The sequence below is a fragment of the Ctenopharyngodon idella genome, chromosome 6 (genome assembly GCF_019924925.1).
Source record: "Ctenopharyngodon idella isolate HZGC_01 chromosome 6, HZGC01, whole genome shotgun sequence".
Classification (NCBI taxonomy): domain Eukaryota; kingdom Metazoa; phylum Chordata; class Actinopteri; order Cypriniformes; family Xenocyprididae; genus Ctenopharyngodon; species Ctenopharyngodon idella.
In genome coordinates, this window is record NC_067225.1 from 3,004,353 (window position 1) to 3,014,505 (window position 10,153).

A 10,153-nucleotide genomic window follows, 5' to 3' on the forward strand; every position below is an offset into this window, starting at 1 on the left:
TGTTTATACAAAAACAGCAGAAGTCTATAGCATGTGCCAGTTAAACAGTCAAATAAATGTGTGTGTGTTTCCTAGCTCCCAAAAAGGTCAAAACTGAAGAGTGTTGATAGAGAAACTGAGAGAAAGATTGGAATACTGAATCTTTTAAATACCTTTTTTTTCTAAACATGAGATAACAACAGAGATAATAAAAACCTATTTGTGCTTCAAACATCTCTTAACTGTGGCCTTATATTTATCTGAATGCTGTTTAGGGCTGCTGTGACAGTGAATTCTATCAATATTGCAGCATTTCCAGCAGAGATTGATTGATTGTTTATATAGGATTCAGTTCAATCTGCAATTCGTGTGATACACAATAGGGGGTGCTGTACAGAATCTAAGAAATCGTTTTGATAAAATGTCATTTCTTTGTACAGTTTACTGGTGTAGATGTAGCCTATTTGTAATAAATTTAATACAGCTATCAGCATTGATGCTATTTTAATGTACCCAAAAATTAAAAACTCATTTACTAAAGATCATTTGATTCACTCTGAATCCATATGACTTCTTGGTAATACTTCATTTTACAGTGTCTTTGTTACACATTACATGTACTTACTATAGTAATAACAGTAAATTACCCATAATTACACGCAACTAACCCTACACCAAACCCTAACCCAGACCCTGCTCACCTATTGCCATCATCCATTAATACTTTTATACCTGCAGTTTTCGGTTGAGTAAAACAGGATATCAGTGTTATCACATCTAAAAGGTGAACAAATATCAGTTTAGTATTCCTTTGCTCAGAGAGAAATCATGTCTTTCTTGCTGAGAGCATAATGGGAGTTGAAATGGAGGCTTTTGAAATGGAAAGTGCAGGTTTATGTAACGCAGCTGCAGCTTTACAATAAAACCCTGTGATATCAATTCATTCACTGAGAGACTGTTGATTTTGGATCTGATCCATTCAGTTCATGTCAATGTATAAAAAAAAAAATGTTTCTGTTTTACATCAGTAGCTCGATTTACTCTCAGGCATCATGTGACTGAGGTCTTTTCTTTCCTGACATATTAACAGAAGTCACGACAATACACAACCGGGTGGAACACATGAATGAATAACCATTTAAAAAGAGCTATTCAAATTATTCATATGGAGGGGTGTATTTAGTGTGCAAGACAATATTACATCAGCTGTGAGGTAACTGGAAGCAGACCAGACACATATTACAACATTTAACCACAGTAAATATTATTACGTTTTAAAATAACTGTTTTCTATGTGAATATATTGTAAAATGTAATTTATTCCTGAGATCAAATCTGAATTTTTAGCATCATTACTCCAGTCTTCAGTGTCACATGATCCTTCAGAAATCATTCTAATATGCTGATGTTGTATGCTCAATGTTGAAAACAGTTGTGCTGCTTCATATTTTTTCAGGATTAGAAATAGAAAATTAAGAAAATAAAGAAATAGAATGTTCAAAAGAACTTGAAATAGAAATTGTTTTTAACATTATTAATAATTTAACTGTCAATTTTGATCAGTTTAATGCATCCTTGCTGAAAAGAAGTATTCATTTCTTTCAACAGTAACTACTTTATTTACTAATGTTTCCTGATCTATTTTTAAAATCAGTAGTTGTATGTTAACATTAATGTATTGTGTGAACTACCATAAACAAACAACGATCAATTATTTTGTTAACTAATATTAACAAAAAATAAAGCTGTAAAAATAATATATTGTTAGTTGTTGTTAGTTCAAATGCATTAACTAATGTTAGCAAATGAGACAGAACAAAAAAGTTTTACTGAGAAAATTATGAATATAATTCACCCAATACTAAAAAGTATTAATAAAGGATAGTCAGTCTGAAATGTATTATTTTATCTTATCCAAAGATGTGTGCAAAGTATTAGCTAACTGTAGCAACATACAGTAACTCTGTTAGAATCAGTCCTTCACTGCTTCACAAGCACTTTTTTAGAAGTCACTGCCTATGTAGAGCACTCTAAAGCACTCACTTATAAGTTTCTATTTTAGTCAGAATGCACCCTTATAAGGCAGCTGCCTATATAAGGCAGATCACTAGGCTTTGGAATAGAGCCCTAGTGTTGTAAAATAAAGCTTGATTCTGCCACGGAATAAAAAAGTAAAGGTAATTTTTATTCTCCTAATTCTGACTTTTTTCATGCAGTTGCAAATTTAAAACTCATACTTATTTTCTCAGAATTGTGAGATATGTGAGTAAAAATCATCAGCTTTTATTGGAAAATTAAACATTTTATTAAACTTTGATTGTCTTAATCTTTTAAACAACTGAGAAGATATTCAAACTACATTTTATAAAAAAAAAAAAAAATCACCTGTCAATTTTATAATATAACATCAGCATATTAGTCAAATTGGTTGACTGCAGGGACTTATCTCAAGATCACTCATTTAACCATTAATCTATTGCCAAAATTATTGAAAAAAAAAAAAAAAAAGACCATTCAAGAATAGAAAATTATTGAAAATATTCAAATCAGGAATGGCAGAATCAGAATGCACAGATGATGCAAAAAAAAAATGTCCGTCAAAATATAACGTACAACTTCCTGTTTCCATTAGGAACCAACACATGTTGACACAAGTTTTTGGATTGGATTGGTATTTATTCTCTTTAGCATGCAGCGTGAAGTATTTCACTCAGTTCCCTCATTTCGATTCAATTTCAGTGAGTGAAGAACAAATTTATGTATTATGTTATGTATTATGTACGTTATCGTCTCTGACAGACAGCACGTTGAAGCCGCACAGGCTGCCATTTTCTCCCTCAGAAATCGGTGACACATTCAAAACATCCGGTAGTGTGGGTTTTCCAGGAAATGCGTGCACTCGCTGAATCTCTGCTTCTCGTAAATACCACAGTGTATTGTGCACGTTATTGTTTGACAGACATCAATGTTATGATATTCAAATGATGTGGATTTGAAAACAGATGAATCGTAAGGTAATAATTATTTAATAATTAACTAATATTCCAACTGACAGCCAACCTAAGTTTTTGTCGGACGTGGTAATGTGCGTGAGGTGTGAACTGTTTGATTTTTGGGTAATTATTAAATGAGCTGGAGATGTTCAAAATGCTTTTTGTGTAGATCATTATATTTATTTTACAAAATGAAGTTTATTTTGTGGCTTAAATTACATGTTACTCTTGTTGACTGACATGTTTGACTTGTCGAAAATGTTACATTCAGCTGTGGAGTGTTTTTTATTTTATTTTTATTATTGTCTCTTATAACAGAAATCTTTTAGATAAACCCATGAAAATGCAGGTCCTGTTGTAAATAATAGTTAAAAATCACTTTTTAAAACTATTGTTCCCTTAGCAGATTTTGACTCATATATAAAAACAAATGCTATAATATAAAAATATAATAATAATTTTTTTTGTATACCGTTTACTTTTGTAATAATGTATTAGACAACTGTTAAACAGAGACCATAAACTAATGAATATGGAAAATGGGAGCATTGTGTGCTTAGGCGCTGGCATTATCAATGCTGTCAAAATAAAAGTCCCACTTCCGACACATCGGCCAAACGGAAAAACATACCGGCCAATGCGAGATTTAAAAAAAGCCAAATATTGGCCTTCGCGATATATCGATTGACTACTCATACTTGTGAGAAAAAGTCCAAATTGTGAGATAAATTACCTTTTTTATCTTGTATTATGTGGCAGAAATGAGCTTAGTGAACCACCAACATGTGTAACAGAACAATATATATCCCTGCTGAGCAAACAATGACCTGTCTGTAACTGTTATAATAACAGAATACATGTGGTGGTAACAAAATGAATATGGGTTAAATTTCTGCTTGTTTCAGGAAGGCGAGGTCACGTTTAATCTCTCATCCCCTGATAAACGTCTCTGAGACACTCCCGCAGTCAGAGAGCCAGACATGAAGTCATTGTTATCAGGCCTGTGTGGGTCACGCTCATGTCACGTCTGCAGCCTGTGTTTGTACAGGAAGTTTTGTCTGACTGGCTGAAGCCTTGAGAGAACAGAGCAATAATGAGTGTTATCGTGCCTCTATGGTTGTTACAATAAATCCTAGATAACACAGACATTCTAATGTGTAATTCGTGTCTGGAGGGAGAAACTGAGTGCAATGTGATATTTGTGTAAATCCTTTCGAAGTCATTTGTAACAGGACGATCATGCGGTCTTATAACCCCAATATTGAAATAAATCAATGTGAAATGCATATTTCAGAGAGAAACAGAATAATCAACAAGAAGAACTCAATCAGGAATTGATTAGATATTCAAAAGTGTCTCTATATGACTGACAGGTGGTTGAAAATTAAGTATTGATGATGTTAGATGAAAAAGAAAATAATAACTTTATGAAAGATTACAATGTGCACTGATGAATTATTCTCTTTAGATGAGGAATATTTTATTAAGAAACTATGTTCATGTCTTTTGAAATTTAGTCTTTTTTTTTTTTCTTTTATTGAACTTTTAATCTCTTCTCTCTTTTTTTCCACTGTGATCCAAAAGAAAAATAAGCAACGTCAGGTGATAAGTTGTTTTGGAGACGGCGCATGTTGCTACATTTCAATTAGGGAAGCACAATATTAAAATTCTGGCTGATGGAATAATTACTTTCATGTGGCTGATAACCAATAAATGGCTGGTATTTAAATTATTTTCTATTTTGTCAAAAATAAATTAAAAATAAAACACTAAAAACTAAAATAAATCATTTTTTGCATCACACCAATATAATGTACAATATAATTTCATTTAACAGTTTTATTAAATTATCAGTGTTTTTAAAGATTAATTTTGAGTGTGATGATAAAAAAAAAAACTGTCAAATAAATGTCCAGTATGACCTGTTACTAAATTAAACGATATCATATCAGCCAATAAATTACCAATATTGTACCAATATATTGTGCATCTCTACTGAGAAGATAATGATTTATTTATTAATTTTTTTATTTTTTGTCTAATAACATGCACTGATGAATCATGCACAATTGGAGCAGGAAAAAAAGGTAAATAGCAAATTCTGATTTCATGTTTGATTTTATACAATTCCCAGTTTTAGAGGATCTTTAAATCGCCTGTTCTCCAAACCTCCGAACACCTGTTGGTCACATGAGGTTGACGAGCTGACCCTGTCTCTGTCTCTGTCTCTCTATCTCTCTCTCTCTGTGTGTGTGTGTGTGTGTGTGTGTGTGTGTGTGTGTGTGTGTGTGTGTGTGTGTGTGAGAGAGTGAGAGAGAGAGAGAGAGAGAGAGAGAAAAGTTAATTTTGCACTTAGGTCTGGATGTGATAGCTCAGCATAAGAACAAATGGAGGTAGACAGAGGTCTGTGTGTGTGCGTGTCAGAGTAATGGCTGATAACACACTCAGTGTAAACACATCTCCTCAAAAATACAGAGACTCAGCAAAATAAGTGTGTTCGCCTGCAATGTCCAGACATCATCCATCTACACACACACACACACACACACACACACGTGCGTATCTGCTGAGCTTAAAGCAAACACTCAGAAAAGATTTGACAGGAGTGTCTGACCTCTGTAATCTCCACAAATACATTCACCAAAGTAACTCACTCATGTTCCTTTCATGGTCACTAAAGGGATAGTCCACTCAAAAATGAAAAAGCATGAGTGTGAAATTTTCATCTTTGGGTGAACTATTTTAAAAACCCTTTTGTTCTGAAACACTGCAGGTTCTCATCAGCCAGTAGAGGGCACTGTTTTATGTCTGTCCTTCTGTAAAATCACAGTACTCAGACAGGCATGCATGCATTCAAATTCATATATCAACATACAGTATATTGTTGTTGATAACGCTGTGAAAATGTATGAAAACTCTCTCTTCTCATGTGTCTGCACGTTGACCGGATGTTCACCCAGATTCACTGCGCTTCCTCCTCCTGTAAGTCTCGTTACTATAAGCCCCTCGCCTCTGATAAAGTTTCCTGAGTCTTTGTACAGTCATAATGAGTTTCAGCCGCTCTGCAATGCATCTGAGATTCATTAAATCAGAGGAGGTGGAGGAGGATAATGCAGCACAGTCTCTCAGTTTGTAAGAGTCGCCGGTTCTGCAGTCTGTTCAGGGTCAATGTGCTGCTGGGAAGTTCACATGACATGTCGAGCAGTGACAGCCGTGTCCCGCAGTGTGACATACTATATACAACATTTTTCTAATTCTTATAGAAGTATTAAGCGTTTTTTTTTTTTTTTTTGAGGTCATACAAATTGAGAAGCTACATAGAATATTTTTAAAAGTGCATCTGCCGTACCGTACCATTTATGTGAACTGCAAAACAAAGATAAAAGGGTGAATCTCATTGAACATATCTGGGTCATGTTTCACCTCAAAATCAAAAGCATATATGTTTTACATAAAGAAAATGAAGATAATTAATTGCATATTAACACACACACAACCATTCAAAGGTTTGGGGTCAGAAAGATTTTTTTAAACAAATGAATACTTTTATTTAGCAAGGAAATATTAAAATAAATAAGTAGCTGTTCTTTCTATTCACCAAAGAATCCTGAAAAAAAAAACAAAAAAAAAAAACAGTATCACTGTTTCAACAAAAATAGAAGCAGCTTAACTCTTTTCAACATTGATAATAATCAGAAATGTTTCTTGAGCAGCAAATCAGCATATTAGAATGATTTCTGAAGGATCATGTGACACTGAAGACTGGAGTAATGATGCTGAAAATTCAGCTTTGATCACAGGAATAAATTACATTTTACAATATATTCACATAGAAAACAGTTATTTTAAATTGTAATAATATTTCAAAATATTACTGTTTTTTGTATTTTTAGTCAAATAAATGCAGCCTTGGTGAGCAGAAGAGACTTTTTTTAAAGGGTTAGTTCACCCAAAAATGAAAATTCTGTCATTAATTACTCACCCTCTTGTCGTTCCACAGCCGTAAGACTTTCATTCATCTTCAGAACACAAATTAAGATATTTTTGATAAAATCCGATGGCTCAGTGAGGCCTCCATTGCCAGCAAGATAATTAATACTTTCAATGCCCAGAAAGGTACTAAAGACATATTTAAAACAGTTCATGTGACTACAGTGGTTCAACCTTAATGTTATGAAGCAACGAAAATACTTTTGTGCGGCAAAAACAAAATAACAACTTTATTCAACAATCAGTTGAATCAGTGGTTTGGAGCCTGTATCAAACTGCCAAAGTCACGTAATTTCAGTAAACGAGGCTTCGTTACGTCATAAGTGTTTCGAAATTTCAATGGTTCACCACTGGGGGGCGTGACTTTGGCAGTTTGACACACTCCGAACCACTGAATCGAAAAAAAAGATTCGTAAAGCTACATGAAGCAGTGTATCAACATACAGTATATTGTTGTTGATAACGCCATCACTAGATATTGTTGAATAAAGTCTTTATTTTGTTTTTTTTTGGCATACAAAAAGTATTTTCGTCGCTTCATAACATTAAGGTTGAACCACTGTAGTCACATGAACTGTTTTAAATATGTCTTTAGTAGCTTTCTGGGCATCTGAAAATGTTAATTATCTTGCTGGCAATGGAGGTTTCACTGAGCCATCGGATTTTATCAAAAATATCGTCATTTGTGTTCCGAAGATGAACAAAGGTCTTACAGGTGTGGAACGACATGAGGGTGAGTAATTAATGACAGAATTTTCATTTTTGGGTGAACTAACCCTTTAAAAACATTAAAAATCTTACCGATCCCAAACTTTTGAACTGTATTTTTGAACACAATTTTGAAATGTGATCCAGATACTTTCTCTTTCCCTAATTTTCTCTAATATTCAATCACACATAAAGGCTGAAAAGGACAAGGCCACTTGAGAGAATTCAAAATGCTTTAAAGTCAAAGATAAGTATCAATAAAATGACGGTCCTTCAGCAAACTACAACTTCTAGCAACATTTAACATTGAAAGTTTACACAATATAGTGTAGACAGAGTCTTCACATTACACATGTGCTTTATAAGCATTTCCTTTGGCTGAGAGCATATGACTGTCCAGTTTCTATACAGGCATTCACATTAAACACAAGCATGAGTTCGGTACACACATTGTGTCTGTATATCTGAACGGCCTGAGCCGCATCTGCAACGATTTAAAATGTCAAATTGAATTAGAGCTGCTCTCCATCCTGTGTGTGTGTGCATGTTATTGGATGGTCGAGCCATGTGTGTTTGTCCTGAATACTGAATGCATGCATACCTTCAGCATTGCACAGGGGGATTGTGTTTCTCCTAAATTCAACAGAGAAGAAAAGAGAAACACAAAGCTATTTTAATGACAGTAAAATTTATTTCCGCCCACATTACGGTCAGCAGCGGTGTAGAAACGACCAGCTCTGGGGTGGAAATACACGGTGCTTTTAGGTGTGTTTGCCATGATTAGCTCGTCTGGCTCATACTATATTTAAATGGGGTGTGTCTCACACACACACACACACACACACACACACACACACACACACACACACACACACACAGAGACATTATTCAGGTGCTCTGTTTGTCTTCTCCACCCATATCCAGTGCACACAAACCCCTGCAAACATCAGCTAATAGAGAGAGACAGATCTGGAGATTTAACATGTATTTTATCAGATAAGAAAACAAACAAACAAAAAGAAGAGAAATGTTACAAAAAGTGCCACCATCACTACCACTCTTAGGCACATCATGATGGTAATACCATGGTATTCTCAGAAGTATATTATGTTACACCATGTAAATACTATGTTATGTAAACTTGGTAAACATGACCATGGCATACTATACATCAAAGCACCATGTTGGCATTGAACATTTTGGCCATCATCATCATCATCATATGTAATTGTAGCCATAGTCCAGATACACAGAAATAAAAGAGATATACTGTACATAATAAGACTATGAAATGACTTTCATTTCTAGTTTTAGTACAGTGGTTTCTCCTCATGTACAGACACTTTTTTTTTTTTTTTGGTCACAGAAGGATATAAATGGATTTGACAGATGAAGTGAATCATTGTCTGGAACTGAAAGAGATCCAATGAAAAAAAAAAAAAAAAAACCCAGTTCACACATTTATTCGTGCACTTCTATTGTCTCATTATTGAAATTGAGAAGAGACCTCCATTCAATGCACCGACACCACCCTAAAACACACACACGTTTTCTATCATGATGGGGACTTTCCATTGACTTCTATCTCTTATACTTAAACGAACCTTCACACAAACCTTTCTGCATTTTACACTTTCACTGAAACATTATTTAATTAAGCTGGTTTAATGTAAACATTTGCCCAAAGAGAGAAAGACAAACACACACACACACACACACACATGTTGGGTTTCCATGTTTTATGGGGACATTCCATAGACATAATGGTTTTTATACTATACAAACTGTATATTCTCTCACCTAAACCTACCCATCACAGAAAACATTTTGCTATTTTAGATTTTCAAAAAAACATCATTCTGTATGATTTATAAGCTTGTTTCCTCAAGGGGACCAAAAAATGTCCCCACAAGGTCAAAAAGTTCTGGTATTGCCATCTTTGTGGGGACATTTGGTCCCCATAACCACACACACACACACACACACACACACACCTGTTCATTCTGCTGTGGTGTTTTCATGAGGTTTATTATGTCGACTTGACAAGGCCAACATACTGTTATTGTTTAAACTTTATATCTGTCAGGCCTGTATAATCTTTAAGCTTTTAAAATCATTTTAAATCTTCAGGCCAATCTTTGTCAAGCTGATCTCAAAGTCAAGGTTTACTAACTCTTTTCTAGTCTAAATAAGAGAATCTTCATGCTGGAAATGTCTCAAAATACCACCAGAGGTCTTTGTCTCTATAATATATAAGCTAATATATATAAGCATGTTTTATATTTATTGATGCACCTGTGTTTTGGTGCATTTGATGTGTTACCTGTTATACATTGTGTCATAATCATGTGTCGTTTGTTTGTAATGCTACTTTGTAAGTGCGCTGATCCAAAGTGATGAGCAGCCTTGCTGGTTTCTAGTAGACTGTGGCAGAATCTTGACCGATTTGAAACCTTATAATGGACTGATCTGCAATGGAGCCA